The sequence below is a fragment of the Sciurus carolinensis genome, chromosome 1 (genome assembly GCF_902686445.1).
Source record: "Sciurus carolinensis chromosome 1, mSciCar1.2, whole genome shotgun sequence".
Taxonomy (NCBI): Eukaryota; Metazoa; Chordata; class Mammalia; order Rodentia; family Sciuridae; genus Sciurus; species Sciurus carolinensis.
The window spans coordinates 193733485-193747921 of record NC_062213.1 but is presented as its reverse complement, the minus strand read 5'-3'; the positions used below and the strand labels follow the sequence as shown (position 1 = coordinate 193747921).

At 61.8% G+C, this 14437-nt stretch overlaps 1 pseudogene; it reads left to right on the top strand.

The window, feature by feature from the left end:
• The first annotated feature begins 11587 nt into the window (after nt 1-11587).
• On the top strand, nt 11588-13130 carry LOC124977645 (basic proline-rich protein-like; annotated as a pseudogene).
• The last annotated feature ends 1307 nt before the right edge of the window (nt 13131-14437 follow it).

The following is a 14437-nucleotide window of genomic DNA, read 5'->3' as shown; positions in this document are numbered from 1 at the left end:
AAAGGCTAGTAAATCAATAGAAAAATAGATGAAATACATAGGTCATTCACAGAGAAGAAAAGCAAGTAGCTTTTTAGAAGAGTATGAAGAAGTGATCGCTCCTACTCAAAATAAGAAAACCTCCTGTTAAAACTACTCTGTGGCTGGGTGCCATGGTGCATGCCTGTAATCCCAGCAACTTGGGAGGCTGAGGCAGGAGGATTGCAAGTTTGAGGCCAGCCTGGGAAATTTAGACTCTGTCTCAAAACAAAAAAAATTAGAAGGACTGGGGATGCAGCTCAGTGGTAGAATGCCCCTGGGTTCAATCCCAGGACCACAGCAAATAAGCAGAACTACAGTGAGATGCCATTTTTCACCTACCAGATAGAAGCTGTGAAGTTGGATAAATTAGTGGCATTAGTGAATCTGTGGGGAAATAGCAATGTGGGTAAAACACAGGGAAAATTGCAAACTGTCGCACCCAGCATAGGAAGCCCCTGGCCCCTCTCGCAGCCTTTGACCCCACAACCTGCCTTCGAGGGGCTTCTCCCAGAAACAGACTCACACGTGTGTGAAATGACGTTCCTGTGACACAAAGCAAGGCTTGAGAGACAGCCTCTGGCCCACCAGGAGAAGCGTCCTGGCTTGGACTCCAGCGGAGCCTTCTGCAGCCTTTAACCAAGACAGGAGGCAGCGCTCCAGGTACCAAGGTGGTCATTGCCAACGCAGTGTTAGCGGAAAAAAATTAAGTGATACACTGTTTCTGCGAAGAAGTTTGGGTAGACATATTTGTTAGTACCCGCCTGGAATAAATAGGCTCACTCCTAGAAAGGTAGTAAGAGGGGCTTTCGTTTTTGGGGGAGGGAATACTGGGGACTGAGCCCAGCGGTGTTTAGCCCCTGAGCCACACCCCCAGCCCTTTTTATCTTTCATTTTGAGACGGGGTCTTGCTAAGTTGCTGAGTCTGGCCTGGGACTTGTGATCCTCCTGCCTCAGCCTCCTGAGTTGCTGGGATTATGAGTGTGCCCCCCCCCCCAGGCTGATCAAGAGGGTCTTACTTTAGGGTGCTGAACTGGACGGCTGGGATCAGGGGAGAGGCAGTGGAGCTCGAGGCTGCAGGAGAGGCTGTGTGGAGCAGGCAGGACCCCAGTGCAGGACCACGGGCAGGGGCAGTGGGTTGGAGAGGGCTGACAGCTGGGGAGGAGGGAGAGGGGGAGGGTGCTGGCCAGGGCGAGGCCCTGGCCTTCACGTGGGTTTCCTGGTGTGGGCCGATGCTGGCCAGCCTCTGGACAGACCCTGGAAACGGGCCTTAGACGGTCAGCGCAGGGACTGGCCCCGCCTCTTCTGCTGCGGACGGATCTTCTCACTCACCGAAGAGCTTTGGTGCCATCTGCCCCCACCTCTCCTGAGGGGGTGTCCATTGTGCGTACCAGCCAAGGGGCTCGCCCGAGTCGTGACTGGCTGGAGCCCCTGCAGAGCTCGGCTGTCCATCCCAGGGCACTCTCTGCCTGGTCTGGACCTCACTTTTTGTCCCTTCCATCATGACAGCTTGGCATTAGAGGCTAGATCAGGTGTCACCCAGAGCCCAGAACAGAAACCCCTGTGGTGTCACGTTCCTGGGCCTTTGGGGTCTCCCAGGAGCTTTCCGAAGCTGGTGAAATCCTTCTAGCAGACCCTCAACCCGAGCAGCCAGTGGTGGGGCAGCAGGACTGAGCGAGGTCCTGCTGGGGTCCACGCGGCTGGACAACGTGCCCCTGGGCTTTATCGTGTGACTTTTGAGAGGCTCCAAGCTTGGGCAGGTCGGCGGCTGTAAGTAGTGACTTGCAGATGTGGGACCCAGGTTCCCGCTTTCTGGTGGCTGTTGGCAGGGGCTGCCCCCAGCCCTCACGGCCACCCACAGGCCCCTCCGTCTAGCATGGAGAAGGTCGCTCCCCAGATCAGTCCCCCGGCCTCTCTGACTTCAGCATCCGGAGGAAACTGCCTTTACTGGGCCTGGCGGTCAGATGGACACTTGGCCAAGCTCCCTCCTGCCACATGGCGGAACATGCTCACGGAGTGACATCTGGGCACAGGGACAGGCTCCCCCACACTCGTGGGGCGGGTTCTGCGGAGCCCACAGGTTGACATGGCCACACCGTCGTGTGGAATGAGAACAGGGCGCATGCCCATTAGACTGAGCCGACGTCCAAGGACAGCCTCTCTCCATCCCCAGAGAACACGCGGGCGCTGGCCCCACTGGTGACCGACGAGGGAACAGGGCTCCCTGAGGGAAGCACTGGCCCGGGGACCCAGCTGGCTGGGGAGGGGCTGGCCTGGAGCCCAGGTCCGTGTGATTCTCAAGCCTGTTCTCCAGTAGGGCCCGCCTAGTTCTCACGCCCGGACCCTGAGCACACGCCTGTGGATTCACACGTGCATCGGTGCACACGCACGCGCACGCACGCGCACACATGCGCACACACGATGGTGCGCTCAGAAGCGGCCGCCTACAGACACACGCACTCACGCCTGCCTGGTCCTGGGTCCCCACGCAGATCACCCGGGGAGGTGGAAGGTAGGTGGGGCGTGCCTGCTGCTCTGCGGGGTCCAGTTACCCAGGGCCGTGGCTTCTCAGCTGGGCGATTTGCCCGCTGCTGTGCCCGCTCACGCCCCAGGCCCTCTGCCCTCTGATGTCACCTCGCTAGAGAGCCCAACGGAGCAGCCAGGGGGCAGTGACTGCCAGGGACGGGGGTCTCGGCAGCCTCGCCCTGGGGCCAGCAGGCTGGCTGGTGCTCAGCTCTCTGGGAGTGGCCTGGGGCCCATGTTCCCAAAGATGCCTCCAGAGGCTGGTGTTGAGAGAGCGGTGACAGAGGATGGGAGAGCAGTGACAGATTGGGGGTCTCTGATGGCCTCGTGGCTGTGGCAATCCCGGTGCCTGGGAATGTTCCTGTGCAAGGGCACAGGATGCTCAGCTGCTGTGGCAGTGCCCTGCATGAGGAGGCTGTGCAAGAGTCCTGTCAGCTCTGACCTCGATCCCGGCACACAGCTCCCGGGAAGGAAGGAATTCTCATGCTAGACAACCACAATGTTTCCCCAGCTCCGCTTCTCCGGGTCCTGCCCGCCTTACAGCAACTTCAAGCAATGGACTTCCTTGGGAGCTGCACAAAGCTCCTAGCATTGCACTTGGCAACTGTGGAGAAGCTACATAGATGTCCTCGTTTCTGTAACTTTCCTGAATACAAAGAATAATGGTTGCATCATCTTTAACCTGATAACGAGACGTATATAGATAAAGATTGCGGGCGTGACTCTCCAGATCTGCATCTCCATCAGAGAGCAGGCTCCACCTGATCCCAGCTTTATCTAAGATCTGTGTCTGTGAATCTTTATTTTCCAAATCCCCCTTTGCCCCTCACCAGACCCGAGAGTTTGGTCGCACTGGTTGCGACAGACCAGGTCCTGACCAGCTGTGGTTCACATGGCCTGGCGAGTGGTCCTGGCCACTGGGCTGGTGATGGAGGCCAGAGGAGGCCAGAGGACTAGAGCCTGTGTCTTGGGGCCTTGGGAGCAGAGAAGGGTCTGGAGTCCCCCTTGTGCCCCAGGCCTCTGCTGGGTGTCCTGGCCTCGGATCCTCTTGGGTTAGAGTCTGGACTTGCCTGTGGCTCGAGCTCCCAGGACCTCTGGGTCCTCCCGTGTGAAACGGAGAGAGGGGCCCTCTCCTGTGGGTCTCAGAGGCCACTTGCCCTCTCCTCTCTCTTGGCTCGGGTGGCCCTGCATGCTCGGCTTCCCTCCCACCTCTCCAGCCACACCTCCTCCTTCTCCTGAGCTCCCTTCCAGCTGGTAGAGCCGTGAGCGAGGGCCCAGCACCTGGGTTCAGGACACCGGCCACCACTTCCTCGCCAAGTGACCCTACAAGTGGCCCTGCCTCTCAGGCCCCGATTCCTCGTCTGCAGAGCGAGGCCTTCCTGGTGTCCCTGGAAGCTGCGTGAGACCTGAGTGGTTCATAAGTAAAGCCCTCTGAACAGTGCCCGCCGCCTCGGGCGCGTGAGAGAGCTGGGCTGGCGGAGGGACACGCCTCACCAGGCTCCTGAACACAGGGCGTGGCCCACTCTGCCTGGACACTCAAGGGCAGCAGTGGACGGGTTCTGCCTGGACCCCAGCTTTGCCCTCCTCCCTCTTCCCCGTCTCAGGCCACCAGCACCCTGGCCCGGTCTCAGCCTGGGTCCCTGCCTCCCCCGCTCCACGCCGCCCACTCCAGAGCCTGCTGGGCCCACATCTCCAATCGTCCACCCTCTCCTTTCCCTTGGCCGCTGCCCCCAGGACACTGCCCTATCTCCTGGACATGTGGTCACCTCCTCTTGGCCTCTAAACCTCCAGCCAGGCCCGTTCTTCTCGGGCAGACCCCGGCCACGACCCTGGCCACGACCCCGGCCATGACCCCGTCTCCAGGCTGCATGACGCTCTTTAGAAGATTCCCGAAGCTCCGGGCACAACCCCAGGCTCCCTGAGGTCCGCGGGGCCCCGGCCTCTGGGTCCAGCTCCCTCTCCCTCTGCTCCGGGCGAGGGGCAGCCTTCCCTGCTGCCTCTGGGCCTTTGTGCGTGTGTTCCGTCGGCACGACACCCCCCGCCTGGCCTGGCCGGGCTGAGTGGGCGTCGGAGGCCTTGCGCTCTGGTCCTCCAGCGCTCCTGGGGGGCAGCGGCCCATCTGTCACACAGACCTGAATCCACCACTGTCTAGCGCCGTGGCAGTGCCACGTCTGTGGACCCTCTTAGCCTCGGCGATGCCCTCCGCAGATGGGGGCTGATAATGGCCCTGAGTGTGCAGAGGATGACGGGAACTAGTCACACTGTGGTCAGCACCCAGTGGCCAGGGCATAGGTGCTTGGTCGTGGTGATGTAGGGCCCTTCATTTTTATGTTCCATTTACATACACTGAGTTCACACAGAAAAGCCTTAGGAAGGTGGTATTATGGTCTCTATATTGCATGAGTAAACAGGCTCAGAGAGGTTAAGTCACTTGTTCAAAGGCACACAGCTACCTGATGGGAGGACAGTATAGGAAAGTGAGGTTCTCTTCTCCTCCACGTCCTGGACAGTCTTTCCCTTGTCCTAGCCTTTCTGGTCCAGGGTGTCCCTGACTTTGGGGCCATGTGGCTCATTCCAGTTTGGTTGGACAGTGCTCAGTACTGGGTGAGGATTCTGTCAACTTTCACCTTCATGCTGTCTTTTTTCCTTGGCTGTTTCGTTTTTGGAGAATTTATGTCCCTTGGGTTCGGAAGGGATCTGTCCCCTGGAGGATGCAAGACCTGTACCCGGGATCCTTCCTCAGCTCTCTGTCCGTCTCTTCTGTCTTCTCCAAATCCAAGTTCTGATCTTAGGTGCTTGGACCACGTGGTCACTTTAGGGTGAAGAGGCACACGCACATGTGCACACACAGGGACACACACACATGTGCACAACACACACATACATGCACATGTGCACACACATGCACATACACATGCATGCATGTGCACACACGCACATGTACACACAGGTACACACATGTACACACAGGCACACACACGCACACGTACACACATGGGCACACACACGCACATGTGTACACACACATGCACATACATATGCACACATGTGTGCATATGCACCCGTACACACACAGGCACACACACGCACATGTACACGCACAGGCACACACACGCACATGTGCACACACACGCACATACACACGCACACATGTGCACACATGCACATGCACACATGTGCACACACGTGCACACACACATGCACACACACGCACACACTCATGCACACATCTTCATTCACACATGAGAGGACTGGCACACGTGGGCTCTGGTTCGGCCGAGGACGGACAGCCTTCCTTGGTGCTGTGCTGGCAGATGTTAACAACGGGCTCCCTGAGGCGGCCGGCAGCGGGTTGCTGGTTCCCGCGCTCACCAGTGCTCCGCTGGGCCTGGCTGTTTTCTAGCGGCAGGTGGGAAGAGTTGTGGGTGTTGGGAGCTGCGCCTGTGAGCGGGTTCAGAGGGGACGCCATTGTCTGCGCACTGTCCACCCCTGTTCCCTGTGGCCCGATGGCCAGCTTGGAGCTCGTGCCCACCTGTCTGTCTGGGTGCACCAGGTGGGCACGTGGGGACACCGTGTGTAGGGACAGAAGGGAGCCCCGCGGCTCTCCCTGGTGGACGGCGGCCCCCACCCGTGTGCACGCCCAGCTCACACTGGTCCCGACGCCCGGCGCCCGGCAGATCGGCTCCAGTGCTGAGCCCACGGCGCCACATGCCGCCCGCGAGTCGCACACACAGCTTCCCCTGTACACGCGGCTTGATGGGCCCGCGTGCTTCTGGTGGACACGGCCGCACACGTACTGCCGGGCACAGCCATGCACACACAGCGACTCGGAGTCGGAGCCCACGGCCACCCGAGCTCGCATCCCTCCCGCGACGCCCGCTCTGCTCACGGCACCGGCTCCCGGCCTGGCTCGGGCCCGCCTCCCCGTCCCTGTGTCCCCTGCAGGCATCTCCCTTGCCCGCCACAACCAGGGAAGCTGGCGGGGCTGGGTGGGTGGGTGTGGCGCTGGGAGGCCGGGAGGAATTCCAGCGGCCCCTCCGCTCCCCTGGCCAACGTTAAGTGCCTTCAGACTGAAAAGAACCGTCCAGAGAGGCTTTTCCGGCTAGAGATTAATGTCACTGAAAAATGTAGGTCCCGAGCGATTAAGGCAGCCCTGCCTGCCACACATTATGTGAGTGCACCAAAGCGAGAGGGGCGCGTTCTGGGCATGTTTTTAACCTCCTTGGCTCAAAGCGAAAGGAGAAAAGAAGAGCTGGGGCCGGGGAGCCGGGCTGGGGGCCTCGTGGGCAGAGGCTGCCCCGGAGGCAGGTAGGGGAGGCCGGGGCATGGGCCCAGGGCCTTGGGGGGTCCCAGTCAAGTCGCCATGAGACTTGGGAGGAAGGAACGGTGGACCCTGCCCAGTCCCAGAGCCCTGGGTGGTGGGCTGCACAGTGTGCCGGGCCCCTGGCCCTGCAGTGCTGGCCAGGGAGGGCCCGTCCCCAGCAGCCGCCGCCGGTCAGGAGTCCTGCGCTCCGACGCCCCCTGGGCCAGGGACGTGGGCCCACCTCCCGGGCCTCGTCTTCTCCACCTGCAAAACGGCACCAGTGCCCGAGCCGCTTACAGGTGTCTGGTGGGATGAGGCCCAGAGCGCAGGGCCCACGGGCGGCCAGCCGTGCAGACCCGGCCAGGGAGGGCGAGCGGCCGTGGGCCTGTGTCTGTGCGCACGTGCTCTCTCCTCCGCGTGGGGCGGCTCGATGCGTGGAGGCCGTGAGACCTGGGGTGCCTGCGGCGTCTCCCTGAGTCTGGACTTCCTGGTCCGAAGGTGGAGCTGAATGGTGCCCATCCTTCCCCGAGGACGAGGGACACCCACGCGTGGCGCCTGTCTGGTGTTGGTGCCCACCAGGGGCCCCGAAGCAATGGCAGTGGGCAGTGGGCCACGGGGCTCAGTCTGCAGTACTGTCCCCTCTCACTACCGTCCCCTCTCCCTGCCCGGGCGGCCTGCCGGGCAGTGTCTGCATTGTGGTGACCCCCTCTCTGGTGGTCCCAGGGGTTGGCAGCGGGTGGGTGACGTGGGGGAAGTAAATGGGGCTGGGGGAGGGGAGGGGACTTGCCAGGCAGCGCCAGGGACACATCCCACGGTGACCCCAGGAGCCTTGGAGGAGGGCGGGGTGACAGCTCTGGAGGGCGTGGCCGAGCCCCCGGGGGGCGGCCAGGACACAGGAGCTCCGGTCTGCTCTTCTGGGGAAACTGAGGCACAGAGTGGGCGAGCCACCCTGCGCAGGGCGGGGAAGGCCGCCATGTTCCTCTGGAGGGGAAGGCTGGCTGGCGGGACGGCCGCCGTGAGGGACACCAGGGAGGAACGCGGTCCTTCCGCGCTTAGAGGCTGAGGCAGGTCAGGCTGTTTCCCGGCTCCGCCCTCCCGCGCAGCCACCTCTGTCCCCCGCATCGCACCCCAGGGCCACCCGGCAGCCGCGGGGCCTAGACTGGGCGTCCAGCTCCAGGGAGCACCCGCGGCCACCCTGGAGACCCCGCACCCAGGTCTGACCCTCCCGGCCTGGTCCTCCGCCCAGCGCGTCTCACCGTCCGTCCGTCCTGGGCTGAGCTCCGTGGTTTGCCCGCTCTGCCGACGGGGCGCTGGGAGGCCGGCGCTGCGGACCCCACCAGGCCGGGCCCGGGCCCTGGCTCCATGGTTGCCAGAGAGGAAGAGCCGGGGTCTGGCTTCGGGGTGCGGCCTTTTCCTCAGCGGCGCCCCGGGCGCTGGCCTGGTGGAGCTGGGCGGGCCGTCCCGCAGGGCCAGGGACAGAGCCGGATGTGGCGGGGAGCCGGGGCTGCGGTCCAGGTGCTCTCAGAGCCGTGGCCTCCCTGCAGGGTCGGGGCTCTCCCCTCCCTGTCCTGCCGAGAGGCCAGCCTGCCCAGGAACCACGGGAGCCTCCTGCCAGCAGCCACAGGAGCGGCCGTCTCGGGGCAGGTCTCCTGCTGCGGTCAGGCCATCCGCGGCTTCCTGACCCACAGAAACAGTGGCGGTCAAGGATCCTCGTCGTGTTGGGTCGCTAAGTTCTGGGCAGCTGTGCGGCTGGAGATGACCTCTGCACCCCGCTTGGAGGACATGGCTCGGATGCCCATCAACAGTAGGTGACGGCGTGGTCACAGGAGGGACAACTGCGTGCAGAGGGCCGACTCGTCCCTGCAGGCCACGGACGGCGGGAGGAAGCCCGGGCAGGGCACTGGCAGCGGGGACTGGAGAAGGCCATCCACCGTGACGAAAGTCCAGGGGGCAGTCGCCCTGGAGGACAGAGGGAGTGACCCGCAGGGGCCGGAGGGGGTCTGGGGTTCAGACTTCAGTGAACTTACTGAGCAGCTCGTCTCCTGTGCCTTCACCAAGCGGGGCCAGCGTGTGGGCAGGACCCTCGGGACCAGCAGGGTCCTGGAGGTGCCTGGTTTGGAGGTGGCAGCCTGGAAGCCTCTGGGCGGGCCGGCCAGGGTCCCGGCGGGAGGAGAAAGGGCTGGGGTTGGGAGGCTGTGTCGGGACCCCTCCCCGAGGCTTTGGCCTGGGGTCTCACCTCCGCAGCCCTGTGGGCTGACGGACAGGAAGGGACAAAGGCTCAGTCCCCGGCTGGAGCTGGGGTCAGCGGAGGGGGCCGGCCAGGGTGGCTTTGTGCTCCGGGATTTGTGGTAATCCCAGGCCTGCCCTGCAGCCGCCTGATCCCCACCCGGGGAGCCGAGCCCTTTCAAGATCTGACTTTGGCCCACATTCCTCCCACAGCATCCCTGCTCCTAGGAGGAACCCTTCAGGCGCGCCCGCCTGGCCCTGAGCGCCTCACACTTGCGGGGAAAGAGAGAAACCAACAGATTTCCTAAATTCAGGTGGAGTGGCCAAGGCCAGGAGAGTCCACAGTGCTGCGGTCAGCTGGTCCTGGGGCCTTGTGGTGTCATCAGGGACATGGGTGGAGGGACGATGGACAGAACCAAGAGCTGTGGGAGTTTGATGGCCTCCAGCCCGAGTGAGCCTCACTGTTCCCTTGATAAGCTGGTCCCTGCCTCAGGACCTTTGCACAGCCTCTCCCTTGGCTTGGTGTGTTCCTCTTCTCCTCCTGGCATGGCTTCTCTTGCTCGGAGGTCTCGACTGCAACGCGCCTACCCAAGAGAACTTTCCAGGGCCCCACGGGCCCTTCTACCAGCTCACTGTGTGTCCTAGTCTTATTTGCTGCCTTTCCCTCTCACCTCCCACTGGGATGTGACTCTTCAGAGCTGTGACTTGGTCTGCTGCGCTCTAGCCTGCCCGCCTCTTGGAGTGATGCTCAGCGCCCTGGGGCTCGCGAAGCCTGTGTGCTGAGAGTGAATGAAGGAGGAAGGGCCGAGTGACAGGAGGAAGAGCACTTGGAAGAGGGTGACCCTGCCGACCTAGTGGACCACACTTATCATCCCCCAACACTGAAGAGCTCCAGTGTCTTTACTCCACCTTTACCGAGGGGAGACTGAAGGGTGAAGGTGGAACACCCTGGCCCAGGCTGCGCAGGCTGGGGACCTCTGTGACAGACATGAAGAACTCTGCTGGCCTAAAGCCCCACCTTGGCACACACGGAAATCCTCAGCACCTGCACCCGACACGTAGACGTGCGTTCCTGCAGCCCAAACATCTCAGAAGCCCCTCTCTTACTTTCTCTTAGTGGTGCATTAACCATTTGTGACGATGCCTGACACGGTAATTCTGGAAGGAACATCGGGGTCTGTGCTCTGACCTACCCATTTTACAAGTGGAGATACTGAGGCCTGGAAAACAGGAATAATGTCCTCGGGGTCACTACGTGCTCGTTGATGGAACCAACATAAACACACGTATGGCCGACCAGGGCAGCCTGGCTTATTGCCAACCCTGGGTGGGACCCTTTTGGCTTCCTGCATGTGGCACCACGCCGTGTGCAAAAGCACATTCCTTTACATGGTTTCAAGCAATCATCTTTATTGCAGAGGTGAGGAAGTGAGGCCCAGAGAGGTAAAGTATATTGTCCAACCTCACACAGCAAGTTAAGAGTCAGTGTTAGGATTTGAACTTAGCTCTTGTATGAACTCCATGGCTTTTTCTGGAATTCTGTCAGAGGGTTTGGCAGCTTTTCCTGTGTTCCTCCCTGGTGGTCCCTGGGCTGGTCCATGGGGACATTGGCCAGTGGTCAGGGCTGGCCCTGAGCTTGCTTGGCTGCGTGCATAGGGGAGTGTGGGCATATATGTGAAGGCCAGGTCAGCAGCCACCTCCGGCTGCTCTGGAGGGTTCTCCAGCTGCCCTGCTCGGGGCACAGGCTGGCCCAGGACTGTCTGGGACCACTGCCCGCCCTGCCTCCCTGTCCTGGGCAGGCGGGCAGGCCCTGTGCGGGACTGCCGGAGAGTCCTGGGCAGCGGGGGCCGGGCGCTGACTAATTCTATACAAATCGGCTAATATTCCGAGGACCGCCATTCTGCAAGAGAGCAAATATTTAAATACCCCAGGCCGGCCGCCCCACCCCCGCGTCCCGGTCCTGCCACCTGCCAGACGCTGGCAGAGACCTCGGGTGGCATCTTGGGGCTGCTCACCTGGCGGCCCCTCGAGAGCTCTGCTTCCCCCAGGCGGGGCAGAGGGGTTGGCAGATGGCGTCCCAAGGCGGGACCCAGAGGGAGCCGAGCTCACGCCTACCAGCCGTGTGGCGGGGCTGGGCGAGATAGGGTGGGCTTCCCTCTCTGCCCTGCTGGAGCCCAGAGACCACCCGCTTCGACAGGGATGTCCTGGGCTCCTGTGCTGGGGAGCACGGGGGCAGAGCCGTCAGGGAGAACCCGCCGGGCCAGGCGCTCGGCATGGCGGGTCTCCCTGGACCCCATGGCAGGGCTGGGGTGGTATTCTCACCTCCATCGTGTGTGCAGGGAAACTGGGGTCAGGGGGGTCCTGGCCAGCAGCCAGACAGCAGTGGAGGTTCCCCAAGGGTCCGTCCCAGGTCCCCTCCACTAGCTCCCAGTTTCTTGGTCCTGCTGCACATCTGGAAGAGCTGGCCTGGGCTCTGGCTTTGCTGGCACTTTCCTTTCTCTTTCTTCACTACCACCACCACCATCACCACCACCACCATCACCACCATCACCACCATCACCATCACCACCATCACCACCATCACCACCATCACCATCATCTCCACCATCTCCACCATCATCACCACCATCTCCACCATCATCACCACCACCACCATGACCACCACCATCACCACCATCAACACCTTCACCATCACCACCACCATCACCACCATCACCACCACCATCACCACCATCACACCATCACCATCAGAATCACCATCACCACCACCATCACCACCACCACCGCCACTACCACCACCACCATCACCACCATCACCACCATCACCACCATCACCACCATCACCATCATCTCCACCATCTCCACCATCATCACCACCATCTCCACCATCATCACCACCACCACCATGACCACCACCATCACCACCATCAACACCTTCACCATCACCACCACCATCACCACCATCACCACCACCATCACCACCATCACACCATCACCATCAGAATCACCATCACCACCACCATCACCACCACCACCACCACCATCACCATCACCATCAGAATCACCATCACCACCACCATCACCACCACCACCACCACCATCACCGTCACCACCATCACCACCACCACCACCATCACCATCACCATCAGAATCACCATCACCACCACCATCACCACCACCACCACCACCATCACCGTCACCACCATCACCACCACCACCATCACCATCACCACCACCATCACCACCATCACCATCAGAATTACCATCACCACCACCATCACCACCACCACCACCATCACCACCACCACCACCATCACCACCATCACCACCACCATCACCACCATCACCATGACCACCACCACCACCACCACCACCACCACCACCACCACCATTACTACCACCACCACCATCACTACCCCCATCAGCACCATCACCACCACCATCACCACCATCACCACCGTCACCATGACCACCACCATGACCACCACCACCACCACCATCACCATCACCACCATCACCAACATCACCATCACTACCCCCATCACCACCACCATCACCACCATCACCACCATCACCACCACCACCATTACCACCATCACTACCACCACCACCACCACGATCACCATCACCTCCACCATCACCACCACCACCATCACCATCATCTCCACCATCTCCACCATGACCACCACCATCACCACCATCACCATCACCACCACCACCATCACCATCACCACCATCACCAACATCACCATCACTACCCCCATCACCACCATCACCACCATCACCACCACCACCATTACCACCATCACCACCACCACCACCATCACAATCACCATCACCTCCACCATCACCACTCTCACCATCACTATCATCTCCACCATCTCCACCATGACCACCACCATCACCACCATCACCATCACCACCACCATCACTGCCATCACCACCACCATCACCACCATCACCACCACCATCACCACCATCACCATCAGAATCACCATCACCACCACCATCACCACCACCACCATCACCACCACCATCACCACCACCACCACCATCACCACCACCAACACCATCACCACAACCACCACCATCACTACCCCCATCACCACCACCACATCACTGTCACCCAGATGCATCCAGGCTGAGCTTCTTTGCCTCCCTGGGGACTTTGGTTCTAGGGTTCTTGCCTCCTGCACGTGACAGAGAACCCCAGAGGCACAGGTCAACTGCTAGAGGCCGGAGTGGCTGCCTCCTGAGCAGGAGGGGGTGGAGCTGGGAGCTGGTCTTTCTCCTCCCATGCTGTGACCCCGGCAGGTGACTTCTTAATCTTGCTCAGTTTCCTCAGTGTACTGGGGAGAAATGCCCCACTGTCCCTCAGGGAGGGGACGGGGCGTTGGACATGATGTGCACACTCCCTGGGGCCACGCCTGGCTCACAGACGCTCCCTCCGTGGCGGTGCGGGGGTGCAGGGGGCTGAGCCCCCCGTGCCCCTTACCACCCGAGGAGCGGGTGCCTCCGTGGGTCCTGGGCTTTGTTCCTGCAGTGCTGTGGGTGGAGCCCAGGGCCTGGGACATGGCAGGCATGAGCTCTGCCACCCAGCAGACCCCAGCCCTGGGCCACCATCTCTTCCCAGCCCCTGAGGAGCCTGCCTGGTGGCCGCGCAGGGTCTGGGCGCAGACTTCTTCCTCCAAATGCCTCACCTCACATGGAAGCCATCCTCCTCCCGCCGTAGCCCCACTGCCCTGCGTGCACCCCAAGGCCCCAGGAAGCGCAGGGCCTGAAAGGGCCTCCAGGGCTGAGCGGGGCGTGGGGCAGGGCGGCTTGTCCCCAGGCTGGCTCCCTCCCTCCCCTGCCCTCCGGGGGTCTTCACCCCCACCCCTCCCACAAGGCTGACAGGGACCCTGGGTCGTCTCTGGGTCTGCGACGGTGATTTGGAAACCACTGAATGGTGACCAGGAATGGCACGTCCTTCAGGCCTGAGGCCCCACGGGCAGGGCAGGGCAGGGGTCCCCACCCTCTGAGTGTCTCCCTGCTGAGTTCTCTGCCCCAACACACCCAAGCAGGAGGGCGAACTGAGGCCCGGAACTGAGGCCAGAGGACAGGCCTCAGTGCCAGGGCTGATCGGGGGCGAGAGGCTAGGTCTGCGCTGGCGAAGCCAGGCCTGGCTGCCGGGCGTCCCTGGGGACCCTCTGGTCTCGAAGCTGGGGGCTCACGCGTCACCGGGCCCTCCCAGGGCACCTCTGTTCGCCCAGCAGCACTGAACCCTGTGACCCGTGTCCCTGAGGCCGAGGACTCAGGAGCCCGCCGTCTGGTCGGCCTGCCTGCTGCTCTCCCAGCCACTCGGCTGCCTGCCCCGGGTCCCCTGCC